We start from the raw sequence: 23,286 nt of genomic DNA on the forward strand, positions 1-23,286 counted from the left end.
CCAGGAATTACCACACAAACTATCAAAGGGATCCTACAGTCATAGAATTAATCATTTCCTCCTGTGACACACGCATACGCGCTTATTGAGATGAAACAGTCTTGCTTCGTATCTTATTTCTAGACCCTTGCCATTGTTCTGCTGTAAAACGCTCATGAATACTCACTCTGTGATGAAAAGAACTGAAGCTGAGGAGTACAGAGAGCAAAGAGTTAAAACCACAGTCTCTAATGTTCTTGAAGCATTTAAATGTAAAGTGCAGCATATATTTAATAGTCTGCTCAGCAAAGAAAAAGAAAAAAAGCTCCATCTGGCTGACCAAAATGAAATGTAATGAACAAAAACAATCATTTCCTCTTTCCCGGTTCTCACTCTGTCCTGGGGAAAATGATATTTCAGCATTTAGTAAATAAAAGAAAAAAAGTGAAAGCTAATCTCTTTGGTGGGAGAGGAGGACTGACTAATGAAACATGTTGACACATGTATTAGAAGCTGCCATAATTGAATAAGGGGATTTGGAGAAGAGAGAACATTATTAAGATACATGGGGATTTAAAAGTGTGGAGAACAGAGGCAAGGCCAGCTGAGTCAAACCAGTGCCCACAAGCATCTCCATCAAGCTGTCTTAAATGAAATATGCCAGATGTGTTTTGCGTTTGCCTTTGTGTGTTCATGTGTTACTGTTATGCTTAACTGATCTAAGATAAATCAATTATAAAAACAAAACCCAAAACATTTGAATATTGGTGGCAAAAATACACACATTCATTACTTAGGTAGAAGTATAGATACATGTGCTAAAAAAAAATACATATTGTCAACTGCCTCCATATCTCAACAGGAAAATGAGTATTTCAGCAATACATCAAGTATACATTCAATATCCTTTCAAAAATCTCTAAAATAAACAAGGACTTTACATGTTAGCTTTAAATTTCCAGTTGAACAAATGTCACTGAGCAGATGTTATCTTAAAAAAATAATCTCTCCTAATCTCCGGTCCTGTATTTCCTGTATTTTCTTCATATCTCATTTTCTTCTCTCTCCGGGGAATCCGGCAGCTGTACCTTTAACCACCCGACACACTGTGTGACAAAGTGCCCAGAAACAGCTTGTTTGGTGATATTTGTCGAGCTGTTAGAATATTGCATTTCCTTTATGCTCGCTCCTCTTCTATAGTTAGATGCTGAAAGTACCGCAACCACAACTCAAGATGATCGGCACCAACAACACCATTCTGGATCATTCTGGCCCACTATAACTTCAGAGTCCAGTGGCTCTGAACATATACCAATCAACTAAATTTAAGTTGAACAGACACCATTAAATTTAGCGTTTCACATTTTATGTGTAAATCATTTTCTGAGTGTATTTATGGATAAATCCTTCTGTAAGTACAGATACCTGAAGATTTTACTTATTGGTACTTTGTCCCACCTCTGTTTATATACAGGCTTGTTCAAATATGTTCCAAGATATATATACCCAACAACAACAACAACAAAAAGTTAATCAAATACTCTTTTATTAAATATTACTGTGATATTAAAGATGAATTATTAGCAAAGAAAAAGAGAAAGAGCAAAGCTGTGTCACAAACCTCAAATAAAAACATTGCTGTGATGTTTCAAATGGTGTGCAGTGCAGGACCTCCACAATGTCTCAATTCCTGTTTACCTTGTGCAGACTCTGAGTCATGCCACCTAAAGAGCTAGACAGACAACTCTGCAATGATTTGATGTATTAGTGATGGGCAGGAGGAGGAATACAGAGCACTAATGGATGATTTGGTGCAGTGGTCAGGGAAGAGTCAAATGCTTCTGAATATGAATAAGGCCAGAGCGTTGGTGATAGACTTCAGACGGAAAAGGACAACTACATGTCTCTTGTCTGTCTTGGAACATGACTTTGATATAGTGCAAGTACCAGGACATCCACACTGACAGCAGGTTGAACTGGAAGATCTAAACACTTGCTGCACATAAAAAGGTTATGAGCAGGCTTCATTTCCTGAGGAAGCAGAGATTCTTACAGCAAAATGGCAGCGCATCGGAGCTAGTGTCACTAGTGACACCATAAGATTGAATGAAAACACTGAAGGTTTTGAATCAATTCTGTTAAAACTTTAGATGTGTAGCATGGGGTCATATTAACAATCCATTAAAATTTCCCTGACATCTTCCAAGGTTTTCAAAGTCAACTTAATGTTCATTGGTTGAAAATTAACAAAAAGCCTTATAACTTAAACCTGATTCTTACAACTATGGTGTGTATTGTCAACATATTGAAAGTATAAAGATTTAAAATATCACGATACATTTGTTATCTTTAAAGCCCTGCTTAAAATTATACTGCCTTTGTTTATATTGGCAGCATTTAAAAAATGACACTGGACTATGGTGACTCTAAATATCATATTATAGTTTGCATCTAAATATCATGTCACATTTGACCTCTGACCTCACTTTTACATTTTACATCTGCCTGTCCTTCAAGTTGATCCCAAAATTTGTTGTCTTTAAAGAAAGTATTGCCAGGAGACAGACAGTGAGCTGCCTAGTTAGAAATATATACTGTGGTAATAAAAATAATAATAACAATAATAATAATAATAATAATAATATTTAATGAGCTCAAATTATTCGTGTCCAGTTATTTACAAATTCATCATTCATTTTATACTCTGACATAATGTTTGTTTAATCAAAGTAAACATCTGTCATGCTACCCTTATGTGATTTAAACTGCACACAAAAATTAATATATGCAAAATACAATGCTATTCCATTAAACGTAAATACTGAGTAAGCTGCTTTGGCAGACGTTTGAACTCTTTGAATGCTTCTCGTTAATACTGTTGTTATTTCAACTTTTGTAACAAAGAACTTCCCAAAAAGAAGATAAATGAATTATTTCTCATCTCATCTTCATTAAATGAAGAGGGCAGATTTTATCACAGTCTAAATCATTTTTTATAAGACGTTTTATATTGAGTTCTGGCCATTCTTTCAGCCTGTCTCAGTTAACTAGAATTTCAAAACATGTATGTAATGACTCATATTCTTGCACAGTGTGCTGTGTTCAGCCTCTGCTGTAGGACACCAAGTCGTATGACTGCTTTAGAGACAACACATTTGAAAAAGAAGCTTTCTAATTATTTTCCTCCTGACTTTACATTTCATTTCATCAAAGTAGGTGAAAATTCAAAATTCAAATTCAAAATAGAAAAAAACGTTTAGCCTTTCTTTGTATTTTATTTATTTTTTATTTTATTTTAAGTGCTGCAGCTCGGGAACCTGGCCCCAGCAATGCTGGATGCTTTTTCTGAATCATTTGCTTGGCATGTAATAAAAATCTTTAGACCTTTGTGTGCAGGTAATTGATTTCACATCAGAGAAGAGTTGCATAATTAACTCTCACAGTTGCCAGCTGAAGCTTCACACATTTCTTTATAAGGCTGCACCCAGGTATGGTTCCTGATGTGGTATCACGCAGGTGTAATAACACATAGTGACAAAAGATGAAAGAGCACAGTTCTGGATACAGATGTGTTCCTCCCACACATGAGGTGAGATCACAGAATATTTTACTCAAGTCTTCAGCTTTGTAATGAAGCCTCACCTGGCCTAACATGTACAATTCTCTGACTGCTCTCTCCTTCCCCCTAAGACTATCTCAGTCATGGATAATCAGTAGATATTCACACTCTTTTCAAAACTTTTCCTCCCACTCACCTCCTGTCAACCCTGCACTACATGCCAGTTTAATAGTAAAATATAGCAAAGGTGAGATAATTCACCTGATGAATTACACTGTTCACTTTAGGATTGTTCTCTTAATGGCTAATGAATTTCCATTTCTGAACCAAAGTACTAAACTGGTTTACAATAGAATTCACTTGCAAGTTAGAGATTTTTTTCTTATATTTCTCATATTAAATTTTTTTAAGTACACGTTTGAAAAGATAATGCATTTCTCAAAGCAATTCAGCTGAAAAAGTGTGGATTTTAAGCTGCACAAAAATGCTTTTTTCAGCACACAGAGGGTAACATGGGAGAGTCTTTTGTGTTCTCTTCCTCAGCACTCAGTGCAGTAGTAGGTGGTAGTGACTCGGAGCACGTTTCATCATTGTGAATTTTTTTTGTGAGCATTTTGCACAAACATGAGCCTTACGTGATCTCAAGTCCACTGCTTTCCTGACAGGAAGCAGAACTGAGCTTGTTTTCATGCTTGGGTGCATTTTGTGCAGGTGGAGCAAAAGGACTTCACTGCTGCATCTGTCATGAGACAACGTATGCAATACTCATTTTAGACAGAAGGATTACATTCCTGGACATATGATGGAGTTCAGGACAGGGTTTTGAATATCTGTTACTGATAGCATTTCCTGTTCTTGCGTATAATCACAGTAAAGACATGTAGATATGCTGTCTGACAATACCTTATAATTAATACTAACATTAATTTATAGTTATACATAAACATCAATACTGCAGTACTAACCAGATGATTTTCTTAAATCCAAATCAAATATGTGTGCATTATCAAGTAAAATATAATCTAACATTAGCTAGCATTGTTTACTTACCAAGACACTTGGCCAGCTGTTAGCTACAAGAGATATGTAGCTAGCAAGTCCATCCAACCATTCATTCTCTTCTGCTTATCCTTTTAAGGCACAAGTGGGGGCTAGAGCCAATTGTAGCTGTCATGGGGCAAAAGATGGGCTAAAGTCTGGACAGGTTGCCAGTCGGATGCCAGGCTACCATCTTATGAAATTCATTTTGTTGATTTGTATAAAAATATAACCATTAATTACTGTTGTGCACATAATAGCACAGATCAGGTTCTGCAGAAAGAGAATCCTTTTGCTGGTCATTGTCTTTCCTATCGAGGGCTACACGGTTTTAAATTTCTCTTCAAGCATTTGAGAAATTACTCACAGTGACCTTGTCCTCTGAATAACCTCTTTACATAGCAATGATCAAAGCTACTTGTCTTATGTCCAAATTGGCTTAATTGGGCAGATGATTTGTGTAGTTAAAGGTTTTTAGCATATTACTGATGCTTGGTGAACCAAAATAATTCTCTCTAGTTAAGAGTGCCAATGGTCTGGAGTGCATTTGGTGCATTTCCTCTTTACTCTCTGCAAAAAAGTGAACACAAGATGTTAAGTCATTAGCTCATTTTCACACAGTCTGGTATTTGATATAATCTCATAATGCATGTTGAATAAAAAAGCAAGATTTAGCTGATGAATAAAAAAAATGACTTGATTTTTACATATATTCCACCATATTCCCCTGAGAGAATCCAAAGACTTTTTTTCCTTGCAGATGAAATGGAAACCCAGTGGGAGAGAGGTGGTCAGAGTCTTTCTAAATTAAATATTTTACACTGGGCAATATGCTCCACCTCAAATTTGCCCCTTGCTAATTTTCAGAACTCACAGGGCAGTGGGTGGTTTTGTGCTCGCCGGAGCGTACAAGCAGAGGCAATGAGGCAAGTGGAATAACATTAGAGCCCCTTATTTGAAACTGCAATCCACGGAGCAGGTAGATGGGGTGAAGAGCAGGGTGAGTGCGAACTGGAGTTTCTGTTGACGCCTCTAATCAACAGCGAAACTAATAACTGCAGCTCTAAATGTCATCAAAGATATTGGGCTACTTTGGCAAACACCTTCTGAGTTTGCACAAGAAATATCAAATTACAGAATCAGATCAAAACAAAAATGACCCTTTACAAGCACCAGGGGATGGAGATAATATAAGGACAAAGGAGCAGTGGGACTCAGGAGGGGATTTGGGTGAGGGCTGTGTTTCAAAAAAGACAGAAAATAAAAGGGAACATCAAATGAAGCTGTTTGGCAGAGGACTAGGCCTTCATGTTGTCTGTGCATTTATGTCAGCGGAGAACAAAAGAGGTGCTCTGTGAGTTATATACTTGCTCAAACATTTCCATGAATAAGATATTATAGCTATTTCTCTGTGTGCATAATTTGCACCCTCAATTCCCAGTTTACAATCATTTTTCATTCCACTGATTAATCAAAAGCATTTGCTTTTAGAGAAAAAAAATAACCATTTAAAAATTACATGTGCATATTGGTATGCCTGTGACATTAAATGTGCAAACAGAATAGGCTATGAGCTGTGAGAGCTTCCCTTTCAGCTCTGATGGGGCTGTCAAAACTGATATGCACTTTTAATTTAATTTTACACTCATTCCTTTTACAAAAACAAAAACAACTTACACTGATGGCAAACTCATGCAACAGGCCTACTTCAGCTTCCACAGGTAGTTATGCTTATTTCACCTGCACCACACAAAGCATCTCTGTGTGAGTATAGATTTTTACAACAATGCCCTCCTGAGGAAATTCAGAGTAAAACAGTATAAGAACAGGAAGTGCTCATGCAAATTCTGTATGCATATAGTCATCAGTTATTCTTTATATTATATTATTGTGGCTTTGATTCCACATTGCTTAATTAATATTCTTACTAGTATTCCAGTATTTACATGCACAGACACAAGTGTTTAATAGAGAAAGCATCAGTGTTCAGGCTTGGACCCATTATGTTGTTGCTTGAATTTAGGGCTTATATGCATAATATATAAATAGAATCCATCTTGATTCTCAAGTGTCAAGAAAACGCATCTTATTCCAATCTGGGTCATCAGTGTTTTTACTGTCTTTTTGATAAAGCATGTATTGAGAAGTCTGATGATGTTCACAAGTAGCAGAAGGCTTTGTAGTAGAAGTATAATCACCAGTCGGTGACCTTTTTTGCCCTTCCCTAAAACAAATAGAGCAAAAATTAAAATTACTGACATGACATTTATTCTGGCCCTTTCTTAACTTTATTTTGAAATTAGAAAATCATCCCTTGCCCTGCTCCTACTTGTACTTTATAATTAATCATTTCTCCACAGTAAACCAGTTCAGATGATAAATGAGAGATGGGTTGACTGTACTGAGTGTAAAGGATTCCTACCAAGGAGATGTGGTAAAATGAAAAATGTGATCATTCTAAAGAAACCAGGTTGTGTGACTTTTTGAAGGTAGTTAAGGGTAGATGCATTCACATAATTAGAATTTTTATAGAAAAAAAAATGACTTGATTTTTACTTACTGCACATTTTCTCTTAAAACTGAGGTTATATATTAATAGAAAGAAGAACTTGGATTTATCCTTGAGGAACACAAGGACTAATGAGAATACATTAAAAACATGGGATACTCTTTAAAAAATTAGCATTTAATAAGCATTTAATTCAGTTAATTAGGAGAATAAGTAGAATGCCCAAAATGACAGATAAGACAGGTGTTATTTTGTTATTTAGAATTCTTGGGAGTTCTACAAATCATGTAACAGAACAGTTCAAGTGGCACTTAAGTGCAGCACGAAGGGATTATCATATTATTCAAAAAATGGCTGAATTGTCTTTTGTCCGAAAACACTGAAGGAGAGCACATTGTGTCTCCTTGAAAGGAAAATATTCACTTGGATATAAATGAAATGAAACATGGATGACAAATTAACCGACATACATGTGAACCTTTTCCTCTTTTTTTTTTTTTTTTAGCTGCTACAGTGAGGAGAGGGTTTGCTTTTTTCTGCTGTGGGCAGCTTTAGCAGATTTGGGTGGATCCCTTCTCTACTCCACTTATCCTATAATTCCTGCCCTGCATCCACTTATTAATTATTCAGATACTACCCTGCACCCCTTACCCCCACCTGACCCCACTGTACTAACATCTTTTTTTGGCTTCAGGATAAGCTTATCAGGCTTAAATAACTCCAGCTTTTTCTAAACCTCAGTATATATATATATATATATATATATATATATATATATATATATATATATATATATATATATATATATATATGTGTGTGTGTGTGTGTGTGTCTGTGTGTGTGTGTGTGTGTATATAAATACTTTTGCACTCTTCTACTTTTAAAGCATTTTCTAATCGTTCAGTGGTTCTTGCGGAAACTGCAGGCGAACCATTCAGGAGTCTCAGATGCCTTACGCTGAAACATTTATTTGCAGCAAGCTCAGTCAAGGACAATAGAGTTCAGGTTGACACATGTAAAGCCACCCTCCACTGTGGAACTCATTGTGACAGCAGCACTAACCTGTTTATATGTATTACACATTTCTCTCCTTCTAAATGTCAGAGATTACATGTGACAGGTCTTAAAAAAGAGAGAAACCATGCAGCTATGCAAGGTCTGAACTGAAAAAAAGGCAGCTCTGTCAGTCAGCGGCCTCTCCAGAGATTTGCTGAATCATTACATTCTTGAATGTAGGGCCCCACAATACGAAAACACTATGGGTAAACTTGGTAAACTGACTCATTCATTTTTGCATTTTTGTTTTATTTTGCTCAACTTTCTATGCAATTTTGGCTTCAAACTAACTTTCAGTGGAGCTTAAAATGAGTAGGGAAATAAAAAAAAAACATCACTATAAAATATAAATAAATAAAGGGTTTCTGTCTAAAAGTGTATTGCTTTACATTTAAATTGTAGCATTCATTTTTGAAGCAACTTGGCAGGTTTAGTGATTAAGAGTGCAAACTAAAATATGAACTTTTGATGCATATGAATGCATATTACCAAATGAGATAAATACTTAAAATACTTAAGACACTGTTTAAGATGTAGATAAAATAGCATGCAATGATTTGCAAGTCTCATAAGCTTATATTTAGTTTGCAGTAGAACACAGAAAATGTATCAAATGTTTCAACTGAGCCATGTTACTGTTTCATGAAAATATCATTCATTTTGAATTTGATGGCATCAACACATCTCAGAAAAGTTGAGATGAGGTCAACAAAAGGGCTAGAAACATAAGTGGCACTGAAAAGAAACAGCTGGAGCAATGTTTTGTGTCTAATTAGGTGAACTGGCAACAGGTCAGGAACATGATTGGGCATAAAAAGATCATCATAGAGAGCTTCTCAGAAATAAAGATGGGAAATCTGCCAAAACCTGCATCTAGAAATTGTGAGAAAAATGTTAAAAATGTTGAACATGAAGATTTAGATTCTCTCATCCTCTACAGTTCATAATATCATCAAAAGATTTAGAGAATTTGAAGAAATCTCTCTGTACAAGAGACAAGGCAGAAAATCAGTACATGCCTGTTTTTGAATACCGGCATGATTCTGTCATGGAACTTGCCGCGTGGGCTCAGGAACAAAGCAGCAAAGAAGAAGGTATTCTCTTGGTCAAAGCTCAATTAAAGTGGATGGTGGCAAAGTAGAAACTGTTTACATGTTTTATGGTTTAAATCAGGATTTGAAAAGATTTTTGTAGATGTAAACTCCACATTCTCCAGACTGAAGAGGAGATGGACCATTTGTTTGTTTTTTTCTCAGTGCTCAGTTCAAAAGTATGGATCTTCCATTAGTGCCTATGTCATTGCCACATTTCACATCTGGAAAGGTACGATCGATACTGAATGGTGTATATAAGTTTAGGAGCAACAAATGCTCCTATCCAGACCATGTCTCTTTAAGGAAAGGCCTTGCATGTTTGAGGAAGGCAATGCTAAACTGCATATTGCATCTATTATAGCATGGATCCATTCATCCATCTTCCACTTATCCAAATCAGGGTCACAGTTGGACTGGACCCCTTTGCTGCTGTGATAAGGCGAGAGACAAGGGACACTAGTTTCTGGAGGGCTGACACAGAAAAACCATTCAGACTCACATTCATGCCTATGACCAAATTAGACTCACCAATTAACCTATCTTACATGTCTTTGGACTGTGGGAGGAAGTTGGAGTACCTGGACAAAACCCACAACGACATGGGAACATACACACAGAAGCACACCATCCATCCAGTGGTAATAACTGAAGTGTTCTCCTATTCAAACCAAACTTGTTTTTGCATACATCACTGAAACATTCTTATAGTAGGCCATAAAACTGTATCATTTTAAAATGAAATAGATCTATAAACCATTTTACTCCCTCATGTACAAAAAGCTCCAGTTAAGCTTCTTCATTAGTACTAGAGCCCAATCAATATAAGATTTTTAAGACCAAAAAAACAATAATTGGTGATTTAAAAATCTGATATATGAGCCAGTACTCTTTTCTTTTAAACAGAAAACATAAACAGATTTCCCTGGCATTTGTTTTGTGCAGTTATTTGGAAATTCTTGCTAAGATATGTTAATGCAGTTTAAAAATATTCTTGCATTATTGTCACAAGTTGTGGATTACTTGTTTCCACCTGACTGTGCACAGTTAAGATGGCTGGTGTGTTTGTCGCACTTCAAGTACATGTCCTCTGGTAGAAACTATGCAACATGAACACTCGTGGCATGGTTGAAGGGTGTTTCTCCCATTTCTGATGCTGATATACCACTAAAGTGGTTCCAAAAGTCAGAGACAACATTGAAAATCTGTCATGTTTTTAAAGAAACGTAGACAATTCCATATAGAATGAAGAAATACTTAGGATTTATAACATTAACCATAAGGTCTTTACAAGGAGTCTGTCATATCCACAATGAAACATGAGGGTGTTAGACTGGATCCACAGTTCTATACACTACGTCTGTAGAATCCACTTTTGATTCCTTCATTTTATTCTAATGCATTATTCGTAGGCAAAGGTATGGAAGCGTATTGAGAGTTCAGTATCAAGTCTTCTTTGGGTGAATACCAAATATTTCCAGCATCAGTTGGCATTAGTAAATCAGCTGTTGCAAAAAGCCTCAGTTAGAATCACTTTGACCCTGCCAATTAATTGGTAGATTAATCATATAATACTAATATTAAGTGAATAATTTAATCAAGCAGCAGGGCTTGGCAACAGTAACCACAGACCATTAACTTGGGTAGAACATTACAGTATTAGTCTAATCACATCTAACAGAACAAGCACACTAATCATAAAGGAACAGAAAGGAGGCCTTGATAGCAGGCCACTCTAGCGTTTACAAAGTACTCTTCTTAACCCCTTAAGCACACTGAAATGTTGCTGCTTTGTTGGACACAGGAGAGCCTTCAAAGTGTCCTTCATATTGTTATTTTACTCTTATGTACAGACAAGTCTCAATGTGCCAAATCCTTTCCCTTTTAAATACATCCTCTTCATACTATTCCATTCCTCTTTATCTGTGTTCTCGCTTCCAGACTTTCATGGCCTTTGTGGAATTGGCTGGAGAGTTTAATAAGTCTGCAGCAGGCCTTCTTAAAAAAATGACTTTCATTGCTCCTATCAGGTGTCTTCCCTAACTATTTTGAAATGAACAGAAAGACTATAGGATATATCCAACCAAGCAACTAATTGAATGTGTTAATCATACGCATATTACACATCTTACAAACCCACTGGAAATAAAACCTGCACACATTACACTGACCAGGGTTAGTCTCAAAGAAGGTGTTACACAATATTGTTAAGATATATTTTAAGCTGCGCACAATGCATCCGGTTATTGTAGTAATAATATCTACTTGCAAATGTTTTGTTTGTGTGCTAAATATAAAACATAAAAATGCCCTAATTAGATGTCATTTTCCTTACGTTTGTCCACTTGGATAAAAACATTTTAGACATTTTAACACCGAAGCTTAGATGATGTTTGAATATCTCTTGGGTTTGCCCATTTTTAATGTCCATCAGCGTATGTAATCTCAATTTTCCAAGAAAGGAAAACATTTCAATTCCTATCTAGCGTTTAGCGTCAATGTTTTGCTCTTGAGTGACACCTCCGACAGTTTCAGTGGCAGACTAAAATTACACATTGTTCTTGCCGGAGCTCTCTAATGGCAAATCGGGGAGCACTCTAGTGTTTTGCAAGGAGAAAACAAAGCATTTAATGAAATCAGCGATCAAATGCGGATGTTTTTCAGTGACAGTTTTGAGAATGGAGATATAAAATGAAACTTATTACAGAAAAAAGAGGCAGAAAGCAGACCTAAGCCATACCAGCTAAAAATGCCAATACTTCATTAACTGAAAACCTTGGAGAAAGAAATAATCCTTTACTGCAAGCCAAGAAAATGGTGTTCGGTCTGACAGCTGATAAAATAAAATCTGAATGTTGAGGCATTTTGGATTGGTTTTATTTGCATGCACGTATGGATATGTCTATTTGTATTATAAGCACGTGTCTGTCTGCATGTGTACTGTCAAGGAGCACTTGACATCGAAGGAGAGGTATGGGTTGAAGGTAGCAGAAGGGGATTTGGTCAATTACCAGCCTGCAGCCTCAGCATCGAGTCCAGGGGATTAGAGCAAGGACTGGGGTCCAGGAAAGAGATGTGCAGGCACACCAAGAGAAGGGGATCAGTGTGTGTGTGTGTGTGTGTGTGTGTGTGTGTAAAGCACTGGTCAAACAGCAAAATCCAACAACGAAGAGGTATCTTGTCATATCACAGGGGAACACCCTCAAGGTCACTGAATTTCACAGAACAGGTGATGGGTTGGCACTATAGGACACTGAAAAATACACTTTTAAAGAAAACATTAATTAATAAGAAAAGTGTGCAAGTTCACTAGACTAGCTGAAATCCTTAAACTAAATGAAGGATAGATGTTGAAGATATTGGTTGATATTGGTTTTGTCTGACATATTTTGCCTCCTGTCCTTACCCAAGATAAGATAAATAATATTTGTTTTATTGTGGAAATAAGCTGTAAAAGTACAACTGAACAATGTCAGAAGCATGATGAGTTCATTAAGCAGCATGCCGCTACCTATGTGCATTTCGCTGCATTACATGGAACTTGAAACCCATTTATTACATATCTTTCTACTGAAACCCAATTTATTATTATATTTCTTTCTCTTCACATAGCAATCAAGTAAGGATATGATGACAGTTGTGGCAGTAAATCAGATTTTCTGGTGGGTAAGCCTTTCAAGCTGGCTGGCCTCTGAGGGTCCAAAGGACTGGTGCCTCCTCAGAAAACAACACTGGCTATCAACCCAATCCAATTGCTCAACTGTAGCACTGTTACCTGGCAACAGCTTTCTCTTGTCTCCTTTGGAGGTAGCAGGATAATATGAGATAAAGAAGAATGAATTATTTCATTATTAATAATAATTAATTATTGTACTAATTACATTTATAATAGAATATTATTTATCTTGGAGATTTTGAAATCTTTTGTAAAATGATGTTTTGCTTGATTTATCCTTAGAGACTATATGATTATATTCAATTATACTCTTGCTATAGGGTCATTCTTATTCAAAACAAAGGAATATCCTAATGTGTTCATCTTAGTAGCACCTGTCAGATTGTGCTAAAAATATGTTTTTTTTTATTTTTTTTTTTGCAATTTAATACACACTTCAGTTTTTATTTATTTATTTATTATCTATCTGTTTTTGGTTGGTGCTTGCCAGTTTTGCTGTCGTGTATGTCAGGCTTTCTCTTCAGAACCCTGAAAGTTCCAATTAAAAAGTTTCTTTTTTCTTCTTCTTCTTTTTTTTCACAAAAAATGTGGAATCATGGGACCTTGCAATAGTTCCAAAAGTTAGCAACATACGCTAGGTTCTTAACGTCCTATGGTTTAAGAAAACAAGTCTGTATGGTATTAGCACACAGTCTAAGGAGCTTGGAAAGAAAAGCATCTGGACTTCCTTGAAGACGTTTCACCTCTCATCCGAGAAGCTCCTTCAGTCCTAAGAGAGTCAGATTTTAAGCCCTAAGGGAGTGTCCCCAAGAGGGTCATAGACTCCCTATTGATTCTCTACCTAATCACATGAGCCAAGGTTTGAAAACAGGTGTGGGTTACAATCAGCCAAGGTTTCAGGTGAACCCATTGTGAAGCCTAGCCCCACCCTATCATGTGATTTACTGAGGTCAAATGGCCCAGGATGTGAGTGGGCGTCTGGAAAGGGATCTCAAAACTGGATTATAGATGGCAGACAGTTGGTGTCGTAAGCCACCACCTATGTTCAAAGATGGTCGTTCACAGTGGACATAGATGGCTTCTTTCACTCCTCTTTCAATCTGGGAGTCTCCACCAATTGCTCTTAGAACTGAAGAAGCTTTTCGGATAAGAAGTGAAACATCTTCAAGGAAACTTAAAGAAATCCAGACGCTTTTATTTCCAAATTTTATAGACTACGATGACCTGGATGACTGAGAACCTTTACAGACTTATTAGCACATGCTTCAATGCATGTGCTACTTGCAGGAACTATTTGAAGGCTACATGATCCACGTGACAAATTGAAATCTGAACCCCTGCTGATATGATAACTACTAATCCAATTCTACAGCAACATCATGCCACAATTAATCAGGTGCAATAAACCAAATTGTAGGCTTCAAAGAATGGACGTTTGGATGAAATTGACAGAGGGATGAAAATATTTATTTGGTCTATATTATTTATTTGCTCTTTGATTTAATTTGTACTGAGACGCTGATGGCTAAAGCAAAACGATCGAACAGACGGGAGCTAAAGATTACTATAGTTGTGCTATCCAAACTTTTAGAGTTTAGAGCCGACTTATTGTTATCTCAGTTTTGAAATCCAGTCCAGTTGGGTACAGTAAGTGCCTGCAGTTCAGTTCAGTTCAGTTTTGTGGAGTCACCCTGAAGAAACAGAAAAAAAACCTAACACCTACAGTATATTCCTGCCATGTCATGCCCATAGCATTCTCAGTTACTGCCTCCTGATTGCAGTATTCATGCAGCCTTTACCTAAAGCCCTATCTCCAGTGAGTCAGGTATGTTGGCTCCTTCATCAAATTACTTCAGCAGCAGACTCGATGTGTAGATAAGGTCGGAAACCAAGGAAGTAAGGACTCCACCCTAATCACATCATTGAGATCTGCTGCTGCTTCCCATGGCAGACGTTTTAACTGGTTTTGCTTCAAGGGTGACAGCAACTTGTTCACCCTCTTTCACTCTGAAGAACAATAATCCACCTCTGAGGCCAAATATCACAGCCCACACACAGCCTGAGGGTTTGTTTTATGCCTTTGCTCCTTTCAATGTTCTCCTGAAATTTCTTTGTCTGTTGCAGTACTGCAATTCTATTGAAACCTAGATACCATTGTATATATTGATAAATAAAATAATTATTTTAGGTTTTTTTTAAATTTTATTTTAGTTATAATAGTATTACAATAGCAGTAATGGTTATTGATTTAGTTTGTGTGGATATTTTATTTTATATTTTAGTATGGATTTAAGTTTATAATCAAGCCACTTATAGTGTGTTAGTTGTAAATACTGAGTAAGTTGTATGAATGGCCTTCCTGTCATTTAAAAACCCCATACCACTGCTGGGGAATTACGTTTTCTTTTTGCTAATTACTTTTTAAATTGTCCATCCATACATTTTCTGCCATTTATACAGGACTTATCTGACTTATGTCAGGGCAGCAGCCTAAGGAGAGAAGCCCAAACCTCCCTCTACCCAGCAAACTCCTTCATTGCAGCTGGAGGTATTCCCTGGCCAGCTAAGAGACGTATTCTCTCTAGTGTGTCCTGGGCCTATCACAGGGCTTTCTCCTTGTAGGACTTGTCCAGAACACCTTATCCATCCTATTCTAATCTGATACACAAACCACCTCAGCTGGCACTTTTTGATATGGAGAAGTAGTGGCTATACTCTGGTTCCTCGCGAACCCTATCTCTATGACAGCCATAGTTCAAATAAAACAGATTTCCACTGATTGTATCCGCAAATGTTATTCTTTTGGTCAAAACCCATGCTCAGCTCTTTCATTTCCACAGTGGACTGGTACAGTGTGCCCATCACTTCAGACATGGTACCAATCCGTCTCTCAATCCTCCACTCCTGTCTCCCATAACTCGTGAATAGTCTGATACCATGGTTGTGGCTGGATCATAATTGGAGGTGCTAATTCTCATTCGTGCTGCTTTACACTTTAACCACTACAGTGTGAGCTTGACGCCGCCACCTCAGGAAACCAGCAGAACCACATTATCAAAAAGCAGAGGAGAGATTCCCTCGACTGGCTCAACCTAGAATATCTATCCATAGGATTTATGTCAAAGGTTACAAAGAGCAGCTATAGACACTGTCATTGTCAATGTGAATGTTAAAGACTCCAGTATGCAGTCACAATGGAGTCATCAGGTGGAGTACCCTCCAGCACTGCATCCAGAGATTCGAAGAAGGTTGGATACTGTGGAATGTCATTTGGCATATAAGCCCAAATGAGAGGCATGATGCATTCCACAATCCGAATACACAGGAAAGCAATCCTGTCATCCACTGAGAAAAAATCCCAATGTACAGGCAGTGAGCTGTGTGATACCCACGATACCCACCCCTACCTACTGCCTCTTGCTGAGGGAAACTCCAGACTGGATCAGTCTAGCACCTCTCAAGGAAACTGGTTCCAAAGCTAGAGCCATGTGTTGAGGTGAGCCTAAATATATTTAGCCAGTAGCTAGACTCCATGTCCCAGTAGCTCTTTGTATTAACCCTCACCCATGATGTATTTGGTGTGGGAGAGTTTACCAGGGGCAACCCCCCCCCCAACAAAATAGCCCCTGGGATCAATTGGACAAATAAACCCCTCCACCATGATAAGGTGGTAATTCACAGATTTTTTTTAATTGTGTTTTTGTCAAGTAACTGTAGACTGCAATATGGGTGAGGTGCTCACACAGATAAGTGTAGAAAAGCTGAAGAGGCAGATTGATAAGAAGGGCTCATGAATATATCTTCATTCTTCTTTTCACTGATTCAGAAAGTGGTATTTATGCACACAACTGAAATTCTGTTTGCACTTACTCATTTAAATGTCAAGCATAATATTTAGGTAACATTTTACTATTAATACTGAAGGAGATATATATTACATACAGTTCTTTTTTTGTTTGTATATGTGTCTTTTTGGCTGCTGTTACAACCAAATTTCCCCTTGTGGGACAATTAAAGGATTATTCTTTTCTATTCTATTCTATTCTTCAGCAAGCGTTTTCACCATTATTTGATAAAAATAAATTGTTGTGAGCGGTAGCATGGCCATGCGCATTCCCACAAACAGAACTCGTGTTTCCAAATTAAAATTGTTTGCCTCTGTGAAAGACACCTGTCACACCTCTCAGAAGTCGCTGTGGTGACGCAAATGGAATTTCATAACAGTATGAGCTGTGTCACATTAGTGTTTATTTTTTGCCTCCAAGCACAGAAATAAATATAGATTGTGCCAAGTTTAACTCGCATACTTTTACTCAGTCTCCAGTGCACCCACATTCAAACACAGAAAAGTCATAAAGTTAAAGTGAGGATGCTATTTAAAGGCCAAACACTGAATTATTTCTTGTCGGTGACATTTTTTCTCTGTGAATGAATGAAAGTACCATTTCAAATGATTTACCCGAGGCAAATCGTGTTCTTAGCACTGAGCTGTATGAACGTTTTACCTCATGTCAAAAGCTGTGAAGCCTAAGTAACTGTAGCTTGTTAATAATTTATATTTTGCTTCTCTGAGTAGAAAGTGGCGATCTCACCTTGTTCAGCCTGATATCTCTCACTGGATAGTGAACAAGTCTATGAAGCAATAATGAAAAAATGCAAAAAATAAAAAATATGCTAAAAATAATTGGTCAACAAGTTCTTTTGAATACGGTATAGAGAGAGATCCTTATTCTACTTTTAAGATAGTAATAGGCTGATTTTATAATTGTCTGTATGTAGCTCTTAAAATAATGGATAAACTATTTCAGTCTTAGTACAGCTGCAGGAGGTTTTGGCACATCCACTGGCTAATTTGTTTATTGCAGTTTACATGTGATTAAAGAGGACCGAAAGTTGAAATTGATATGTTCAGTGTGTCATCTGCATAACCACAATAGGAAATAATCAAATGGTCTTCACTGTCTGCAGTGAACCTCCTCTGTGGGAATACAGGGGGTTTTATTCCTTACAGTTGGATACATAGCCAACTATGTATATCTATTTTCCTTAATAAATGAAAATTCTTCACTTATTCTATAAGACTTCATCAAAATAGAATGCATGCTTTTTCCCTCTCTCTTACTTTTGATGTAAACACCAACTAATTGCAATAGTTGCATTGACACCTCTGTATGAGTAAGAATTTTCCTACAGTCTCTCAGCAACTCACTAAATTCAAAGCCATTTGCCCCATTTTAATACATTTTCCACCAAAGCCAAAGATTATTAATCTGTGTATAGCACTGACTGACATTGTCAAACTTTTCTAGTTGTACTTTCATTGCAGGAGACCACACTAAGAAGCATTTAGTTGGTGTTTCTGTCAGTAGACAGAAGTGTGCTGGTGAGATGAAATAAATGCTGTGAAACAGTTCAACTAGGAGTCATGCTGAGTTAGTGTTTTACTGAAATCCTTTATTTCTGACGGGTTGTTTATGTTGTTGTCTAACACATACCATCTCTGTCTTTTACCTCGCATGCTTTTTGAAAAGTAGCAACTCTGAAAACATAAATGATCTTTGTGGGTGTAAGTATAAAAATAGCAGGGGCTTAAAATAACTTAGAAAACTTAGAAAGGTGTAACTTTAAAACTTATTAAGTTGTTTTGTTTTTACTTCCTGTATTTTCTAATGTAACCAACTATTAAGATTTGTCCAATTTAATTACAGCACAGAGTGAATGCATTGCATATATGTTTGTGTAATCATAACATTTGTGTCAGAGTAGTTTGACTTGTCAAGTGCAACTAACTCAATTTGAACTAAAATGTTAATTGCTCAATCGCTCAGGTTTTTATCTTCCATTGTGTAGTGGTTAACACACTTGCTTAGCAAGCAAAATATCACTGGTTCAATTCCAGATGATAACACAAAGCTCCTTTGGACTGGACCGGATAATCGATTCGGCATTATATAAATAATATTTATAATTTTTTTAAAAATATATCATTAGAGGTTAGTGGCACACAGTCACAATAGATAACGGATATATATAACCTTAAGGTTAGACTGGATCTAAATGAAAGAGCCAGTCTGCCTTCACCTGTATATGGCCAGCTGCAAGTCGCAACCAAAGAAGCGAGTATCCAGAAAAATGGTTTTGTTTTACCTGAATTATCATTTTATTTATTTAATTTTTGTTTTTGAGAAACAAAAAAGTTTATTCTTCTTCTAAGTGGACACATCCCAAAAGTGCTTTTCCAGATAAAAGCTCTCTGGGCTCTTTATCCAGGAGCAGGACTATGGTACTGTAAAGAGGTGCTAAAAGGAGAAAGAAGAGAAGCTAACCAGGATAACAGACAGACAGAGAGAAAGAGATGAAGATGAGAGAGGAAGAAGGCAACTTCCTGTGTGTGTGTGTGTGTGTGTGTGTGTGTGCGTGCGTGCGTGCGTGCGTGCACGCAAAAACTGTAAAAACAAACTAATGAAAACATATGACAGCTTAATTTTCCAAATAAAAAAAACAAAGTACATTAGAGGTTATGGTGAACCTCTTGTATTGTGATGGTTACTTTTCTTTTTTTTTTTTTTTTATTAAGGTACAGTGTAAAAAAGAGAACATTTGAGCCAGGGGTCTTTAACTCACTGATCTGGGTGCATCTTTGGGGTTGTATCAGAAAAAGCATCTGGTGTTAAAATCTGTCCTGAATCAAACATATAGAGCAGGGGTCTCAAACTTAAATGAGCTGTGGGCCACTGCTGGCACTGTCATCTCATGTGAGGGCCACTTTAGTACAAAGACAAACAAACAAGAAAACACTCACAAATATTTCCAAAAATGCTTGCTTTTTAAATTTCCACTATTGTATAACAAGACAAAACTGCAAACATGAACACATTTTTTTCCCGCTCTTAATTAACTGAACCCTTTCATTAAACTACCAAATAAACAAATTGGTCCTCTCTTTCGTGCCAGACACGTGGCAGCACTTCTGCTATAATTTTGTTCATATTTAACAAAATAAATGCAGACATTAGCTTTTGAGTGCTAGTGAAAATTGTCTCCTTTACAAATAAGTCTCTCACTGAACTAACACAGCCAATACCTCAACATGTTTCTGCTCTCTGCTCATATCGCCTTCATATTAACTCATTTTTGGCTTTTTAAGGAACTTATTTTACCATTACAGTCAACAACAACAAATCCTCCCTAACAAAAAAGTAACTTCAAGGGCCAAATTGCGTTATATTTCATCTCTTCAATATACGGGCCGCAAGTAGGGGTGACATGGGCTGCAAGTGGCACCCGGGCTGCGAGTTTGAGACCCCTGATGTATAGAGGTATCTGAAGTGGTGATTAGTTACAGCCTAATTAAAGAATTCCTACGTAAATAAATACTATGAAGATTCTCCTTGGATGATAAAAATGTATTTATGATTGAAAACAGAGCCTAACATGAGAAGTTTTGTCCATAAGGTTCAAAGGTTAGAGATAACACATAATTACATCACAACATGAGGAATTTTCAATTTGAAATTCACCGTGCTCCTTTCATCATTGGACAGTTACGCAAACGACAAGAAATAAAAGCTTCACTGCTTCAGTACAGTCATTCAAATATTTAACTTTATGGTTTTTAGATGATAACATTTCACATTACCAAACTGTTATGGATGTAGTGATCTAGTTCAACACGTATAGATTTGTAGGTACATTAATTTATTAAGTGGTTACAGTAGCGTTCGGTTAAGAGGGTTTAAAGCAGGGGTCCCCAATCCCAGTCCACGAGGGCCGGTGTCCCTGCAGGTTTTAGATGTGTCCTTGATCCATCACAGCTGATTTAAATGGATAAATTACCTTCTCAACATGTCTTGAAGTTCTCAAGAGGCCTGGTAATGAACTAATCATGTGATTCAGGTGTGTTGACCCAGGGTGAGATCTAAAACCTGCAGGGACACATGCCCTCATGGACTGGGATTGGGGACCCCTGGTTTTAAAGCTTTAGCGGAAAATGCTTGAAAGACATACACAAAGATTTACTCGTTCATATCGAGTTTACTCGCACACATACAATCTGTAGAGGTCAGTCCAAGTTGGTCCCATCTTGGTGGGGTTTTTTTTTATATTTGTTTCTTAAAAATGAGAACAAACAGTATCTTTTACAGTATATAAAGTCAGTACACAGTTGGTGGTGTACGTTTATCTGTGTGCAGGAATGAGCACTGTTTCAATCTTTTGTGTGTGCCATAGATAAGAATGGTTAACAGCTAAGCAGTGCAGAGCAGGAGGTGCTGAGAGTGACATGCAGTGTAGAAAACCTGGCTATGGTTACAAAAACCAACTCAGCTCTGGAGCTTGCTAGTACACTGTGGATCACCAGCCTTGGTCCCAGTATGTTTCCTTTATGAAATATCTTCATGAGTGCCTTACTGTTACTGGAATCCAGCTGGGGTTATTTACTGTACTACGGGGGTCACTTCTGACTTTATGGCTCTGCCCCTGGGTCCTATCACCTCTCCAGAATGATATATCTTCACTAAAACATGATTACCCCAGCTCAGTGTCCCACACTGTTAAGAGGGCTTCCATAACTTTATATTTGTACACAGCTGCCATAACATGGTATTACATAGGAGCAAGTTTGCCACTTTGTACATCTTTATTTTTCTCACTTGTGTGCTCACTTTGGCTTGGGAAAAGTGGAAAGGCATGATAGATGAGCTGTCTCATTTGCCCAGTTCCACTGTCTTTGCCTTCTTGTCTCGAACACACACACACACACACACACACACACACACACACACACACACACACACACACACACACACAATTCCTACTTGTGCTTGTCATTGGCTACACTGCTTGTTTGAAAGCACGTTTGGCGATTGCAGAGTGAGCAGGGCAGCTGATAACACTCAGGAGCAGGAGATACCCTTGTCAGAATCCAGGATATTAACAAACAAGCCTTGGGAGACTGAGCCCTATTGATTGTGTTTATTCCTCTGGCACCTTTTTGCCCGTCGCCTTCATCCGCTAGTCTGGACATTTAAGCTCTGTTCCAGATCTTGTGCCGGGACCTAAAATAAAGAAAAAGGCAAAGGCCCCCACAGTCCAACTGTTCTGGCCAGGATTCCTGTTCTGCTCCATGTGTTGAGACTGAGGAAGCTTCTTTTCACCACACACATCTAATGACAGCAATCTTGCCAATATGGATGAGAGCCTATTCTGGGCCGCTTTGTTTATAGTTGGCACCAATATACGAGAACTCTGACCAACAGCTTGTTGGACTGAGGTATAAATTGTCCTCTCTTGACTTTTTGCATTTGAGTAAGCTCGCAAAATGTATATTTTCATGATTTTAAGAAGGCATTTTTAAATAAAGAGAGCCCACCTATAAGGAGGACAAGACAGCTTTATTTTCTTCGGTCTTCATTTCACCCAAATAAATCATAAAACATTTTCAAATCCTGTATGTCACAGTGTTACATATGGGTGTTAGCTTCCATAATGTTTACATTAATGTTTAGCTTTCCATTTAACCCCCCGTCCCCAATGATCTTAGCAACTACTGTATACTTTCTTTAGTATTTTAATACTTAATACTTTAATACTTTTCTTTAATACTTCTCACCTACAAGCTAATGTAGTAGCTCCAATCTTTTAATTGGAGATTTGCCCCCACAGCATAGATCAATATTTCAGATGGAAATTATGTATGTTTTTTTCCCCCCTCTCTCTCATTTATTTTGAATCACCTATTGAGCATTGGATCAGATCCAAAGCAGTGTGGTGATTGGTGGGTCTAATGTGCATTAGTTAGTCTGTGTATAATGTACAGTATAGTTAGCATCATAGGGTAGAGCGCTATGTCATTCTTTTAGCAGGTAACAAAAAGCACAAGCAAGCTCTAACTTGCTGTGATGTTGCATTTACTAGATCTTTATTCAGATTGAATTGTACGTGTATGTGAGTCGTGTGTATGTTAGTGAACTGTTGAATACAACTATCTTTCTTTATTGTACCCATAGGTTTTTTTTCGACCTCTTTGCAAGATTGCTTTTATTTAATAAAAATAGGCTTAATTGGATAATCGGGTGTTTTGAGAGTCACAGATGCATAATAAATGAAGCCATGGAGAATCTTTTTTTTTTTAATGAACTCGCTTTTTAAATGAGTTTGAATCCCGCTGAAGGATGAGTTATTTGCACAGGAGAGATGAAAGTGAATGTCAAGAAGTTAGCTGTTGCATGAAAGAGTCTCTTTTGACCTTTAAGACCTTTTTTATAACACAATATGAATGCTGACTTTTATACAGCCTTGATAGTTGTTCCGTCTCAATTAGCAGCCCTGTGTTAAGGCTTATGTGTGAAACAGTGCTCTGGTAGACCTCAAATGCTAA

At 37.2% G+C, this 23,286-nt stretch overlaps 1 protein-coding gene across 11 annotated transcripts in view; it reads left to right on the forward strand.

Moving 5' to 3' along the window:
* nrxn2b (neurexin 2b) overlaps nt 1-23,286 on the forward strand; it is a 661,917-nt gene that overhangs the window by 190,432 nt on the left and 448,199 nt on the right. The gene's annotated exons all lie outside the window — the stretch shown is intronic.

The sequence above is a fragment of the Pelmatolapia mariae genome, linkage group LG3_W, assembly GCF_036321145.2.
Source record: "Pelmatolapia mariae isolate MD_Pm_ZW linkage group LG3_W, Pm_UMD_F_2, whole genome shotgun sequence".
Lineage (NCBI taxonomy): Eukaryota > Metazoa > Chordata > Actinopteri > Cichliformes > Cichlidae > Pelmatolapia > Pelmatolapia mariae.